This window comes from Haemaphysalis longicornis, unplaced genomic scaffold (assembly GCF_048455015.1).
Source record: "Haemaphysalis longicornis isolate Haplotype H1 unplaced genomic scaffold, Haemaphysalis longicornis Haplotype H1 scaffold_18, whole genome shotgun sequence".
NCBI lineage: Eukaryota > Metazoa > Arthropoda > Arachnida > Ixodida > Ixodidae > Haemaphysalis > Haemaphysalis longicornis.
Window position 1 is genome coordinate 1,882,076 of NW_027526282.1, and position 16,559 is coordinate 1,898,634.

The 16,559-nt window shown below is 45.5% G+C and overlaps 1 protein-coding gene across 1 annotated transcript in view; it reads left to right on the top strand.

Moving 5' to 3' along the window:
* Nucleotides 1-876: 876 nt before the first annotated feature.
* LOC144166537 (uncharacterized) overlaps nucleotides 877-16,559 on the top strand; it is a 127,214-nt gene continuing 111,531 nt past the window's right edge. Inside the window, exon 1 of the mRNA XM_077696038.1 lies at nucleotides 877-1,029. The gene's annotated coding sequence lies outside the window, so the exon portion shown is untranslated. The remainder of the gene's footprint in view (nucleotides 1,030-16,559) is intronic.

The following is a 16,559-nucleotide window of genomic DNA, read 5'->3' on the forward strand; positions in this document are numbered from 1 at the left end:
ACCATAGCACGAATGTTATCCCACATAGTGCCGGCATCAGAGCTATTTGTTGTGAAAATCGCACAGGTGTGGAACCACGAGACGGAATTTCACCGACACACACACACACGCACGCACACACACACGCGCGCACGCACGCACACACGCACGCACGCACGCACGCACGCACACGCACACGCACACAAGCACACATACGCAAATACACACATACACGCACACACGCGCACACGCATGCACACACACAAGGAAACGCACACGCACAGACACAAACACACACACGCACGATCGCACGTACGCACTCAGATAGGGACGCCAGCCTGCATGACCGTTCGTGTAGTCGGCAATGTCACTTTAGTTTTCCACAACGTGAGGCCAACGGACAAACAGCGCTACGTACTTTTTGAAGTCTGGAGGAAAACATATGTTCTATAAGGTGGAGGTTACTCCTCACAGAGGTACGAAAGCGTTGAGGTTCCCAGCTTTACGCGCCGCCTCTAATAAGCAGTAGAATACGCAAGGGCAGTAGAGTACGCACGCTATTTGGCTGAAATAGCTTGCGTTCGTCTTACGTCCGCTAAACGCAAAACCAACATTATGGATGACGCATGCACGTCGCCAACGGCCGACGGGAATAGCGAACAATAAGTATCAGCGTAGGCCGCTCGGCTGTTTGTCGATTAGGGCTAAGACAGAGGTGTTCGCTTGGGCCCCGTGAGGTAGCACGACCGCTTCGTCCCACAAAGTTCGTTGCTCGAAGGATAACGGGGATACACCAGCGTGGAGGCAGCGTAAGGAATACTGGGCTGCGGCTCTCGGTGTGGTCGGTCGGCTGCGGCGATAGAGGACCCAGCTCCGGGTAACACCGCTTGCAGGAGAGGGCGACCAGGTTCTTCGCCTCCACCCGGGGCCATCCATCGCCCACCGCTAGCACCAAGTTTATACTGCTCCAGCCGTTCAAGCACCGCGGTACCTTCGAGGACATAGAAGACACCAGCTCTAGTGCGGTTTTGAGAATCAACCCATTCCAAGGTTTGCACCCATCTCCTTTGTCTCTTGCCAGCCCCTAACGCCGGCACCATAACACGGCAGCCGCATCTGGAGTATTGTCGCTATCTGAAAAATTCCCACAACCTTACTTTACTTTCAGACAGTAATACCGGTTGATGTTGACATCCAGGAACTGTGAACGGCATTTGTGAATCGGTCGGTCTAAATTGGCACGTTTGGGTGTAATTTTACCTAAAATACCTTTCGCAATGTTCTATGGTGGAGAACTGTTTCAAATGTTTTTGCGTAGCCTAGAAAATGGTATTACATTGTAAGCCCTTTTCACGTTTTGATGCATGTTGTGGAGAAAGACACCAAGTTGAGTTTGCAAAGAAAATCGTTTGCGACGCCATTTTGATAGAAGTTGTGAGAGTCCAGAAAGTTTACTATCTGTTAGTATATAACAGCTCTGTATGTTTCCACGGGGCGCTTCTTAGAACCGCCGGAAGTTCTGGCGACAGTTTTTGTCAAATGCGTTGAAGATGGGAACGACCTTGCCTATTTTACAGTCAACCAAAACGTGCCGCAAGTGTCAATCTCCACACACCAACATAATACTGGGAGAATTATATTATGAGCACTTGTAACACATTCCATTTATTCTCATTAGCGTTAACCCGTAAGAAAACTTGTTTTGGATAACCGGTTATCTACCATCTGTTCGAGAAATGATAGAACACATACTGGATGTCAAGAGTGCTGTGGGAGGAATGAAATAATGTTGAATATTTTAGGGAGTTCGTAAAAACGCGGTGTTGAAAGCATTCGTTCATAGCGTAGGTGTAAGAGTGGTGATGCAAGTGGTATAAAGGTTGGCGACAACGTTCCAGCATTTTCTCATACAACCTGTTCGCGTCACCGACAGCTGCTGGTTCAAAAATGTGTAATGTGTGATACAAATTTTATGAGTATGTTCTTTAGAAGTTGATGTATTTCGCCTACGCATCAGGTGTTTCATTGATTTTTCTTTCCCCGAAACGCCCGTTTTTATGTTGGGTGTTCTTTTAAGTTTTTTTGTGAACCAGGCTTTCCCTTTCGCGGTATGGAGTAATAGCTTTAGGAATACATTTTTAGGTAGGTCCAATTTTTATTTAATGATTGTGAAGTTGTGTGCACGAGGGGGTTATACTTTCTCAAACGGCATAGAAGTTTTTCGCTAGCCATTCAACGCGTTCTTTGTTGTATAAATTTTGGAACACACTAAATGCTGGGCGGCTCTCCCAGGGCTACGCATCACTAAAAGTGGCAGATGGCTGCTTATAGTACTTCTTTATTGACCTGGACGAACTTCCTCAAAAGGCTGTAGTCGAACTCCTTTCGCACTGCTTATTGCGTATTACCTTCGTTTTAATAACATTGTGCCCCAAGGAGGGAACGTTCACTTTGGGTTCAATATAAGATACACAAACATCTAATGAATCAACGTGACTGAGGTGACATTGAATGGCCTTGGGCATAAAATGTTCAGGTAACACGACGCCTTTGTTTTATTTCAGTCAAGCTGCTTAGATCCTTCACGTGAGGACGCATTGACGCTTAAAGGAGCCATGAAGAGAAAACACAAGTTTGGTTCATTCAAAAGATTGTCTCGTTAGAATCATACTGACACCACTTTTAACGTAAACTTCGCTCAAATAAGCTACATAATTATGAAAAACGGGAATGGTCATGCGACCCACCAGCTCATTTCCCGCAACAGAACCTGTGATGTCACATGAGCTAAGCTCTGCGATTGGCGGAGGCTGGCAGAAGCAGACGCAAATTAGGTAGAGCTTACACACTAGACGAACGAGCGATTTGCGCTTAAATTTATGTCACATTCTTTAAAAAGCAATAAGAATGATGGGACAAACAGTGGAAGTTACGAAAGCACATGTAAACATAGAAGTACTGATGCGTTCTGCTGTTCGTACTGCGCACAGCATGCTTTGGTTTAGCTGCACAGCACTACGGGGCTTGGGGTTGTCTCAGATGACACTGGCCGATTGACGCAAGCAACGGTGTCTCACGTGACCCCATTTGTCGAGCGAGCACTGTTTCAGGGAACGAATATTTTCTCCCAGAACAAAAACAAGCCAGGTTTAAATGCAGGCAAAAACAAACCAAACGCTTGCCACGGTATGGTGGCGCCATCTAGGTTACGGAACGTAAAGAAACGCGGGAACAAACCAACACCGCTGTACAGGGTGGAGACAACCTTTGAACGGTCCCGTGCCGCTGCAATTGGGCCAACGGGCTCAACGCGTTATTCTTTTTGTTTCCCACGAGACTAGCAACGCGAAACAGACAATGTGATTCAAACGTTTTCAGTAAACCGCGTTGCGGCGATAATTTTAGCGCGGTTTTGACCCAATGACTTGCTTCGGCGGCGAGCGCGCAACCGAACATGGCGGCGCCAGCGTTACGTGTCTCTACCCTGTACGGCGGATCCGTGAATGAAGGTACTCTAAGCTGCAGAGCGGTCGGTTCCTGTGATGTCACTTGGGACCACGAAAACGCAAAATTGAGCGGGAAAATCAAACTTTTAACCTAAATTGTTTAATTTCTCAGTGAATAAAGCACCGTTTGTATCCGGACAAGCGCTGGGGGCACTATAACACACGAAATCTTTCGAATAAAACCAACTTGCATTTTCTGTTCATGGCTCCTTTAAGACGGGCTTTGGCTTTTGTTCACGTAGAAAGTGCCGAAGGAAAGGTTGCTGTGACCTCTGGATGTGCGGTGGATTTACGAGACCATCAGCTATGAATTTAGTACTCCGCAAGGCCTATGAAGCCGCTTCATGACTATCGGTGTGGACACTCCAGGCTGGTTAAGATTGGTACAGTGGCGCTTGCTCAAGAAAAGCAGCCAACAATGTGTGTGCGCATTTGATGAGCCGCGGTTTTCAGTGAAAGGTGAACTTCCCAATTAGCAGAGATTCTGGTTTGACGCAACTTTTTTCAAATCCTGCATCGCAAGGACGAAAAAGATTACCATCCCTGCCTAAAAAAAAGTTAAAAGATTTCCATGAGTGAAACTTAAGCGCAAAATTTTTCACAGGGACGAGAAAGGGAACGACACAGGCCTTTCTCGTCCCTGTGAAAAATTTTGCGCTTAAGTTTCACTCATGGAAATTGCGAACCAACTAGCTCGTCTCTCCATTTTGCTTCAGTTAAAAGATCTTCCTACGTTAGAAGAGTGTCCAAAATTTGCTGAAAGTGCATTCAGTCGATCGTCAAAGCTTCAAAGACCGAAATTAAAAACTAAGAAAGAACCCATGTGCAATAAGTAAACGCTTTTCCGAACATGATCAATGAATGCCGATAAGTGGTTTATTGGTTGTACTTCTCATGCATATTCTGTGCCTGTAGTGTATTATCTAGAACGGTTTCTTTCTCGTGATTCTCTAGTGACGGTTTTGGCGAAAAGAAGCCTGGTATCACTCCCGCGCCGTGGGTCCAGAAACCTTATCAGAGCTTTTCGTTCGACCAACTAGTGCATGGGCAAATGCATTCGCCGCTTTCGTGATTCTCAAGTGACGGTTTTGGCGAATAGAACCCTGGTATCACTCCCGCGCCGTGGGTCCAGAAACCTTATCAGAGCTTTTCGTTCGACCAACCAGTGCATGGGCAAATGCATTCGCCGCTTTCCTGGCTTTCACATAATAAAGTTCGTTTCTAATGTAGTGTGAACGCTATATTTTTGCTGCAATGGTGGGACAGATATCCTCTGCCGTTGGAAAGCGACTCGACACGCAGAGGCACCATGATACCAGAGGATGCAACGTGAAACATGTGAGACAGTCGGTGCATTTTTTAAATTAGTTGTATATTGTCTGACGCTTTATCTTTATCTTAACCCTTGTTATGTCCACTGGTTAAGATTGGTACAGTGGCGCTTGCTCAAGAAAAGCAGCCAACAATGTGTGTGCGCATTTGATGAGCCGCGGTTTTCAGTGAAAGGTGAACTTCCCAATTAGCAGAGTTTCTGGTTTGACGCAAGTTTTTTCAAATCCTGCATCGCAAGGACGAAAAAGATTACCATCCCTGCCTAAAAAAAAGTTAAAAGATCTTCCAACGTTAGAAGAGTGTCCAAAATTTGCTGAAAGTGCATTCAGTCGATCGTCAAAGCTTCAAAGACCGAAATTAAAAACTAAGAAAGAACCCATGTGCAATAAGTAAACGCTTTTCCGAACATGATCAATGAATGCCGATAAGTGGTTTATTGGTTGTACTTCTCATGCATATTCTGTGCCTGTATTGTATTATCTAGAACGGTTTCTTTCTCGTGATTCTCAAGTGACGGTTTTGGCGAATAGAAGCCTGGTATCACTCCCGCGCCGTGTGTCCAGAAACCTTATCAGAGCTTTTCGTTCGACCAACCAGTGCATGGGCAAATGCATTCGCCGCTTTCGTGATTCTCAAGTGAAGGTTTTGGCGAATAGAAGCCTGGTATCACTCCCGCGCCGTGGGTCCAGAAACCTTATCAGAGCTTTTCGTTCGACCAACCAGTGCATGGGCAAATGCATTCACCGCTTTCCTGGCTTTCACATAATAAAGTTTGTTTCTAATGTAGTGTGAACGCTATATTTTTGCTGCAATGGTGGGACAGATATCCTCTGCCGTTGGAAAGCGACTCGACACGCAGAGGCACCATGATACCAGAGGATGCAACGTGAAACATGTGAGACAGTCGGTGTATTTTTGAAATTAGTTGTATATTGTCTGACGCTTTATCTTTATCTTAACCCTTGTTATGTCCACTGGTGAACAAAGGCTTCTCCTTAAGACCTGCAGCCAGGCCTATCAGGTGCCTGAAGGTCGATAGCGTGATTGTGTAATCATTGAAGGGTTTTTAGCAAGTATACTCATGCAGGGTTGCTAAGTACCTGTCCAGGGAGGAAATGATGTACGTGTCCCAGGGAGCTTCACCTAGCATGGTTGAACGTATCTAGTACAGCCTGCGGTGGTATCCGGCGGCGTTACATAACGGACCAAGCAGCATTTCGAATCTGGTACAACGCTCTATAGACGTAGCATGGAAGGTGCATAGAGCGCGATGGGAGCGGGAACGCTTCCCATCGCGCTTTCTTTTGCCCAAAAGTGCCTTTTTTCGGACTAGGCTGCATGGACTTTTGACCATTAGGAGACCTTTTACCATGAGTTGAAGGTTCCTGCAGGCCAATTTGGACAATGCCTTGACGCATGTTCATAAGATTATGAAACGTTGTTGAAGGACAGGGCGTTCACGCCCTTGCCAGGCATTCTGGAGAACAAGAAGGCTGGCTGTAAACTCGTCTCTCTCCGAAAAAAATAACCGTGACGTTTACCATCGTGAATTATTGACTTCGGTAATTGTGCACCAATGCAGAGCACGTCTTTTCTAAAACGAAACTTAAAACATGGATGCCGACTCTGAAACTTCAGGTGTATTGTAATACAGTAGCCAACCGTTTTCCCGGACTCCAAAAATTCGGACTTGCTGGATATTCCGGACTTTGCAAAAGAACGGCCAGTTGCACCTTAGGAGTAATGTTTGTTAACAACGGGTATTTAACGCAAAATAAATTCAGAAGTTTGCTTTTCCAAGCAAATTTTCCGCCACAGACCCCTGGTGCCACTCAAGTATGACGCCATTCTCAATCCTAAGTCACCTGGCTAGCTTCCAATTAGATGGTGATTGGTTTTACTCACGCTGGGGTAACACATTGTGATCTTGAAGGCCATTATTTTGCATGTAGTCTGCGGCAGAAGCAATCTCGAAACTGGAAACGGTTCGTACAGGCAGGACCATTTTTCCGATTTGGGCTTGTCCGATGTTTACGAGGATAACGTGACGTTTGCAGATATGCGGCAGACGTTCTCGCACGAAGGAGGAACTTAAGGCAAGGAACCGTTCGTGACTCTTTCTCTCCCATTTAAATGATACAACGTTCGTTTATGCGACTTGCGAATTTTTCGGGCGGATTTTTTATTCAGACTATGTTTGTTCCCATCCAGGTCCGAGAAATCGGCTGGCTACTGTATACGTGAGCGAAGCAGCCTGTCTCACAATGTGTAAAAGCTTTTAAGTGTTTTTTATAACATGAGATTTCTTAAGTTCTGATGTAGATTTGTTTCACATTGTCAATCATATAAAACATGTTTCTCTCAAGAAAACATTTGTATATGTTCCGCCAATGAGCTCTCGTGGTTCACTAGCCTTTACGTTTCTGGTGTTTTCAGCTTCATTAAACAACTGGTCGTAGCGAGAATTGTCTATCTTGATTCTCGACTCAGTAATCTATCAATACCGCCCATCTTGTGTTTACTTTTAGCGTCCCTCTTATAGCTGGAAATGTGTCATCTCAGAATCATAACTTATAAAAAAAAACAGCCTCTCACCTGCTTGAAGGTTTACGCCATGTCGTGGTAACCGCTCTGCGACGCATTACTATGAGGAGGGCCGGAATCTGAGCCATTGGGAATATAAAATCGTGGTGACTGACCAAGTCAAAAGGAAAAAAGTTGACGTTCCGGTGCCCAAACAGGTTCCTTGTTCACAATAAAGCGGGCAAGAGCCGTCGTCAATTTATATGCAAGATATGGCGCAATGACTTTGTGCAGATTGCAGGCATGTTGGCATCAGTCCGGTTGACAGTATGAGGTGTGGTTTGGATGATGAGTGACTCGAGGAAAAGACGGGAGGCCAAATTTCTTTCTTTTTCTATGATAGCGGCGTCATCCCAACTGATGCGGTGATTGTTCTGACAGGCGTGCTCTGCCAGCTCATTCGTCCTTCGATTTGCTTTTGCAACGTCACGTTAATGCTCCTTCATTCTTCGTGAAAATATTCCCGTTCCGCCGATATAAACGCAATTGCAGTCAGCGCAAGGGATTTTATATACGACTCCCGGGAACTTGTCACTCTCTCTCTTGTCCTTTACGTTCCCGAACCTGCTGCGCAGCTTGCTTGAAAGCACGTGCGCTACACGTCAATTGTATTTGGAAAAGACGCGGCAAAGTGCCTCACTGACTCCTTGAATGCAGGGGATGGCGGCGCGCATGGTGGCCGTCTTGCTGGCGATTCCATTCGGTCGTAGAATCTGATTTTCGATTCGTGCCACAAAATGCCTAGGCTATCCATTTGCCGACAGCTTTTGATGCACAGTCGTCAATTCTTCCTTCAAACTCTGTTGATTGGAGCATAGGCGTTTGGCTCTGGTAAACAGTGCCCAGACCACAGACCTCTTGTGGGCAGTGGGGTGATATGAGCTGTACTGCAGGTAGCGCCCGGTGTGTTTCTTCTTGCGATAAACGGTGAAGGAGAGGCAGCCATTCCAGCGACGAATGCAAACATCAAGGAACGGAAGGAACTCCCCAGTCTCTCGTTCACACGTGGCATGTATGTGAGGCTCAAATGAATTTAGGACTTCCAAAAACCTCGGCACGTCATCCTTAGGGAGGATGCAGAAACAGTCATCAACATATCGTAGAAAGACCATCGGAGCGGGCGTGAAGTTGTCCAGAACCTTCTGCTCGACCGCTTTCAAGACAATGTTGGCTGCGGTGACAGATATAGAGGCGCCCATAGCTGTTCCGTGGATTTGCGTGTACATTTTGTGCCCATAGGAAAAATAAGTGTTACTGAGACAAAAGCGAAGTAGCTCGCTCACTTCAGGCACGTCGAAGGGAGTCCGGTCGGCGAGATTGGCGTCCGAACGCAGGGCTTCTGTGCAGGTTTGCACTGCAAGGTCCGTTGGAACGCTAGTGAACAATGCGGTTACGTCGAAAGATACCTTAACCTCGTCCTCGCGCAAAGCCAAGTCCTGTACCTTTTTCTACAATATTCGCTGAATTGGCAATATTCGTCGTTGTCCTGCCAGCTAACGGGCTCAACACTTTGTGAATATACCCGTATAGCAGGTAGACCGGAGACCTGGTGAAGTCCACGATCGGCCTCAAGGGAACGCCAGGCTTGTGCACCTTTGGAAGGCCGTAAATAGCGGGAGCGGATTCGTTTGTACACAACAGGCGGTAATACAAACTTTTGTGTTGCGGAGAAACTAACTGAAAGGGCCTTGGAAGCACCTTTTGAAGCTGAGTCTGCAGACTGCCAGTCGGATCCTTTGCAAGGGGGGCATAGGCATCCGCGTCGCTCAACAGGAGCAACAGCTTGTCTTGGTAGTCGCTTCGGTTAAGAAGAACGGTAGCTTTACTCTTGTCAGCCAGTAGAATGGCAATGTTGTTGTTGCAATGGTTTTTGATGGCTTGTTTTTCGGTGCCGTAAATCGCGTCCACGGTGTTCGCTTCTTCCATCTCGAGAGAACGCCGATGGCCCACGTGCCAATGACCGTTGAATGAACCATTGGTGAACCATTGAACCATATGAACCATTGGTCGTTGCACTCTGCCAGAAGATGTAAACACAGACTTACGCCACTATAGGACCAGAGATTGTATACACAACCGTCGACGCTGCTTCATCTGGCAGCAATATGGGCATTGCAGGAATTCGTGCCGAGGAAACCAAAGATGCGCTAAGTGCTTGGAGCAGTACCATTCTGCAGGCGCTGGAAAAAGCACACAACCTAATTGCACCAACTGCGAAACACCCCAACCGGCATTCTTTCGCTCTTGCGGAAATTTTATCAGAAAGAAAAAATCAATAATCTCAAAGTGACACAAAAGCTGTCATCCCCAGAAGCCCGTAACGGCCTAATTTGCTTCCTTCAGGGAGCTGTGTTGACGCGGCCCGTCGGAGGTTAGGGCGGCTACTTAAGTCAATGAAACTGTCTTGGTGCCACCACCCACCCCCCTCCAGATGAAACAACTGGTGCATCTCCCGCAGTGCTCGCAGGCGTCCCCATAAACAGAATACGAATTATAGTGGCGTTTCCATCACCGTTGAACAACCTCCGGCTGTCAAAACTCCGGTGGCGATGGATGTGGGTGCGTGAGGCCGCTCTTCTGAGCAAATCCAGCATATCAAAAAAGGCGGTGGCGACATCTACTGCCCTCTCATTAAACACTTGACAGGGGGGGGGGGGCAATGGGCGTCATTAAAAACCTTCACTTCGTGAGCGCCGAAAACTTCAGCGATGACATGGATGTCACGCCACCTCAGCCTGCATCGCAGTCGTAAAACGTACAGTGCGGCAGTATTGGCCGCAGCAAGAAACCACAAGCTACCCGAGTTACTGACCTTTATTCGTGCTCAGCGACGTAAAAAACGAAAAAGCGAGCCTCTTTGTAACTGACCCAGCCTAAAACTAAAATGCTAGTTCCCTTTACTAAGTGGAACAGTAGACGCCTAATCCACAACACAAACAATCTTCACAAATTATTATACGCGTGTGAACCCCAAGTAATCGCGTTGCAGGAGACAAATTTACAAAGAGTCATGAGACATTCCCAGCAATATTCTCGTTCTCGGAAGAGACAGAGGACTGAAGCAGTGCTTCAGAAGTTGTGGCTTGGTTGTAGCAGCAAAGGTATATCTTAAATCCATAAAAGTCGACACAACACCGGAAGCTGTTGCAGCACATGTTTGAGTCAACAAGGTGATCACCGTTTTCTCACTTCATCTGCCATCATCAGATGTATCAATGGAGGAACTTCATGACCTTGTTGAAAAACTTCCTGCACCGTTAGTTATCATGAGAGATAATATTGCACATCACTGCATGTAAGGGTGGCGAAAAAATCGACGGCCGGGGAAAACTAATCGAACAGTCGCTAACTGCTAACACCTTTACTGTTTTCAATAATGATGATAAGATACACTCTTCTGCGTACACCCGAAGCTTTTCCGCATTAGACCTTTGTGTTGAGTCACCAGACCTCCACATGGACTTTGAATAGAGAATAGTAGGCAATACACTTGGAAGTGTCCCCTTTTCTACCATTTTGATAAAAATGCAGCCTCTTCCTCCCCTCAAACGCTTTCCACCCCGATGGAAGCTCTAAAGAGCAGACTGAAAAAAAATTACGGAGTTGTCATTTGCAGAATATTCATCAATGAAACAAATTCTAAAAGTTGCGAAGAACGCCTTACAGCTGCAGTGGTGGCCCTCCCACAAACATTTCGGCAAATCCGAAACCAACCAAACTCGTAGTGAAATGAAGCCTGTCTAAAGATCTCGAAAAAAGCAGAATAGGGCTCTGGGAGTGTTTATACGGTACCTTACCACAGGGCAACTTCATCGGCTTTAAGGCTACAGCAGCCTAGCACCATGAAAATTAAAAAGCCGCCAAAATAAACTCGTGGCAAAGCTTGGTAGTCACAATAAACACTGCCACTGCCACAAAAAAAGTTGGGACCGTTTGCGCCAAGTCAAAGGCAGCTACAGACGAGTTACAATACAACTTTTCTCTACCGATGGTGCATAGAATTTGTGCAAATTTTTTAACAAATTGCGTTGCATTCGTAGCAGGTCGTCAGAATGACCACACGGCACAAGCGATGAATCAGCAACAGTGCGCGCAAAGCAATGCTCGGTCTGCGTGCCCTTCACTGTTGGTGCCACCAGCAGCGATTGTTTTGGCACAAGCAACCTGTGTGCAGCGTCGCTCAAGAAATGTGATCCAAGGCGACGTAGTTGCGTTAGAGTGGCTGCGCATGCGCAGATATGAGCTATATCGGTCGTTCCCGACAGACGTCACCTGCGCAACCCTCAGCACAGGCGGATTTCGGTATGCGCCATTCTGGCTCCAACTTCTCAACAGCGGAGCTGTTGAAGAGTTCTTCTGTCCGTGCGGATGTGACGAGGAGGAAAGGAGTCAAGTGACGAGGATGCAAGGATGTGACTAGGAGACAAGAAGGCAAACAAAACAGTGTGGTCAGGGACATACCAGGAATTGAACCCGCTACGTTCGATCTGTGAAACCGGCAACCGAACCACTGGTCCACCCCATGGGCCAGTGAGGTTGTGGGTTTCGAGCGGAGAGTAAAAATAACATGTACAGACAGTTGTAAGAAAAGTTGTGGTTGACACCTCTTTTATAAGAATCAGTCACACACGAATGTGAAAGGTGCCTTCACACGAGCAACTATTTGAATGGCAAGGGACCTTCCTTCATGTGCGAAGGGTTCGCAAGCCTTACCCCGCCAGATGAAGTGACGCCGACACGCTGGAAACAAAGAACTAACAAATTCATTCCGGGTCAACAAAACCAGAAATGACATGCACAGAAACAGCAGCTTGAAACACATAATGGTCATGGGAATAACGCGACAGCAGATGGGGCCTCAATTCATGCGCGTCCCCCGTACACGAAGACGATGATGATGAAGATGATGATGATGAAGCTTAGTGGCTTTCCCTTTGTAACAGGGCGGCGTTGCACAGCGGCCGTAGTCGCAACGCCACTCTACAATCACCTCGCCAAAAAATACAAACAAACTAAACAAAAATAAAATCAAAATAAAAAGAAAACACTTTTACGACATTTTTGTGCTTGTCCTACTTCTTTGTTCGCCTGTCTTCCCAGATTGTTCTCTGCTCTTTTCCCGCCAACATTCTAATCTTCTTTTACTAATATCTACTGCTGTCCAATTGACTTTTCCGCTAACCTTAACGCCAAGGGCTTCCGGAAGCTGGATTACTCTATCACTGAGGACTGGACGGATACTTTTGCACTCCGTTAGAATATGTCGCATGGTTTCTGGCTCATTTCCGCAGCCGGCGCATAGTTCTTCCTCTACCGGTTCGCGGATAAGCGTTTTTGTCCGCAAGCAACCCGCCCGCGCTTCAAAAAGCCCGGTATTGCACTCCCGGGTATTATCATTCCCTTTGGTAGTATCGAATAATTTTTCTCTTGTGATCTCGTGCTACCCGATCCTGTAGATATCTAAGGACTTCTTCGCATCCATACTCTTTTGCCAGGTCGTTGTCTCTGTTTCTTTTACTATATTTTGTATTGCCTTCGTCGTTCCTCCTGCTCTTCCAGGTTTCATATACTTTGTCCTGAGCCTTCTAGTTCTTTTCCTCCACTGTGTGTCCACGCTTTTCAAGTAAAGATACCGTAAAACTTTGGCCGCCCATCACTGATCATCTATATCTCTAAGTCGTTCTTCAAAACATATTTTGCACTGTGCTTCTATCACTTTCATGGATGCCCATCCCATGTCTCCCTGCAGCGCCTCATTTGTTGTTTTACTGTGTGCTCCTAATGCCAATCGACCTACGGCCCTCTGATTTACTTCTAGCCCTGATTTAATCTCTGATTTGACACACACTACTGCGTTTGAAAAGGTCAGTGCTGGTACCATTACTCCCTTCCGAATTCCTCTCACAACTTCATATCTGTTATATCCCCACAGTCCTCTGTTCTTCATGATAGAGGCGTTTCTTCTGCCTTTCATACCTAAATGCTCCTCATGAGTTTTTAAATACACGTGACCTTCGTTTAACCATATACCCAGATATTTGTATTCCGTTACACATGTTATTGCTGCTTTTTGAACGAATACCGATTCGTTACGGTCGTTGTCATTAAAAACTAGAACTCCCGACTTTTTCGGTGCAAAACTCTAACTCCAGTTTAGTGGCTTTTTCGCCGCAGATATCTGTGAGCTGTTGCAGACACTGTTGGCTAACTGCTGGCATCGAAGCGCCAACTGTCGGTGCTCATTGGAGTCGTGATCCTTTACTTCTGTTCGGCTCTCCTAGACTGCAGCATCATCTGAATGAGTCATAGGGAAGGAAATAGGCCGCATTCGTAGAGCTGCTCCCGTCTCCGTTCAAGGCGCAGTGGGTTGAGCACTACGTACCATAGAGTTTCTTTTTAAGTATACTAGAGAGGAAACCGCTCCTGGTAATCCATGTGGTCGTGGGATTTTATGGGAAGACCCCCCCCCCTTCTTTTGGCTTGTACTTGGCATGAAAATTGGATTGTGAAGCGGTTTTGTGGATTTGTTTTCTTTACTATGCATTAACACGTCTACAAGCTACGAGAAGGCCGAAATCCTTCCTGTTTGTGGTAGCCGTGTTCGGTGAAACAGCAGGAAGTGCGTAATGGCGCCTGACGTTGGTCATGGCGCAGTCGAAGGACGTATGACTGGGCGGGTAATATGCCGCCGAGAATTTTGTAGCCTACGAAAAAAAGAAACAAAACGTACTTAAACGAAGACAATATACGACAGATAAGGGCGCCTGAATCCGTTCTATCGTGTTATCGTCCACGACTGCTTACTCGACGTTTTCTTTTTTTTGTTAAACTGTATCTGACGGTCGGTGCACCGGTCCACCACGAAGGCGACGCTTTTATAGGGACGCTCAAAAAACTTTCTTGTCTCTTCAAACGAAGTATCATTAGAAATATTGGTAAAATAATAAAATAATTACCTAATGAGTTTCTTCCCAAATATAACGTTGTTCGTAACACCAACCTTGCCCAGCAAAATAGCACGCACAAACGTTCCGGAAAATACGCTTTACTTTCTTTACCGTTAGTTTTAAAACAGCCTGTTTTATTTTCCACTTAATTACTTGGGCACTATTCTTCGCGTTTCCGTGAAACTATTTATATTTGCGGTCACTAAACGTTTCAATCCAAGCCAATGATGAAACTAGGGCGAGCGCATGATGTAATGGCTGTACTTGGCGACAGAGACGGTCTTTATGTGAGCCGCATAGACGCTAGCGCCAGATTTCTGTCTAGTGTATACTGTAAGAAACTGTATGCCACGCATCTCCCGTTGTGGCGAGATGCGAAAGAGCTCGTGCCCTAGAATCCGGGTGCCGCCGCATCAATGGCACTTATTCTGGCAAAGGTTGCACCGGTTAGATGAAGTAAATTCTGCAAATATTCAGAGAATTATCTACTAATGCGTAGCAACCTTACGCCACTTGTCTTGACTGTGAGTTTATCCAGCCACAATTTTTGGTTTTTCTAAATCCTGTGCGACGAATTATATCCACACACGCTATTAGGTCGATTAGAAGGGAAACTTTCGTGAAATCCGCATTGTTGTGGAAATTGAGGGCGAAACACGGTTTGTCATTTTCTGTAAATGTGTAATATTCTGTCCTTTTTTAGTGCTTAAAACATTCTTTCTATCAATTATCTCATTTCAGCTAATATACATATTATAGGTGGAACTTCCGCTAAATCCTCAATACTGTGGAAATGCAGGTCGTTATACGATTTGCCATCTTCGGTATTTTTTTGTATTTTCGGTATTCAGTATTTTTCAAAGTTTCCCTCTACCAATAGTCTCCATCTACGTTGTTCTAACGATTACATTGAGGCTTTCACAATATCTACACTATTGTGAAAATGCAGGCCGCTACAGGGTTCGCCAGTTTCCGTTATTATCTTATGTTTTCCTAATCTTTTTTCTATTTGCGCTCGACCAATTAACTCATTTTACGTCATTATAACGGTTACAGGTGAAACGTTTGCCGAATCTGCATTATTGTTGTAATGCAATGCTATATACCTTTTGCCATTTTCCGTAATTTTGATTATTGTTCTTATTTTTTAGTTTTTAAAACCGTCGACTAATTATCTCGATTGACGTTATTACAAAGATTATATTTCGAACTTTCGGGAAATTTAAATTATCGTTGACGCAGGGCGTCACGTGGTTTTCCGTTTTCCGGAATTACTTTACATTTTTAATTTTTTTAGTTTTTCCAAATTTCGTTCAAGCAACTATGTCCATTTACGCTACTATAGGTATTAAGGTGGAACATTTGCGAAATCTGCATTATTGTGGAAATGCAATGCGGTATACGTTTTGACAATTTCCGCATTTTCTATTTTTTTCTTATTTTGTTGTTTTTGACAATTTTGTTGGACCGATTATCTCGATTTCTGCAATTATAACGATAAAGTTGTAGCTTTTCCGAAATCTTGATTATTGTGGAAATGCAGGACGTTACACCGTTCGTCAGTTTTCGTAATTACTGTATTTCTTTTTATTTTTTCAAAATTTCACGCCATCTTTCGTATCTTTTTATATTGTTAATAATTTTTAGAGTTACAAGATGTTGTGCTAAGAGTTGTCTCCATTTAGGCCGTTATAGCGATTGCAAGTGGAACTTCTGCGATACCTGCATTTTTGTGGAAATTCCGGGCGCTACACGGTCCTGGCTGCAGGGGTACTCTGAAAAAAATGCTACGCAATACCAGCCAGTATATATTCGGCTGTTGTGTCAACATTTTATTGGTGCGGGCATGAACGCGGCCACCTCGAAAACACGCATTTCCGGCCGTATTGGTGAGGCGTTGGCAAAACATCAGGTGCCTTGCAAAAAATGTGTGTTTACAGTCCCTGCTCTTTCGACAGTTATGACAGTCCCCCAAAATCCTACTAGGGCCAACCCAATATCAGGCGAGCTGGGCCTCCTCGACGTGTCCATGCATTTTCTATGATAAGCTGGCTCTGTGTGCCCTATTGCTTCAACTAGTGAAACAAAAAAAAACGTGAACAAAGTTGGTGCCGTGTCCACTAGTGGTGCAAGGCCTTGAGAAACAGCCGAGATGCCTTGCCCCTCTGTTTCTCAGAGACAAGGCTGTTGCAACATCATCATTAGCAGCACA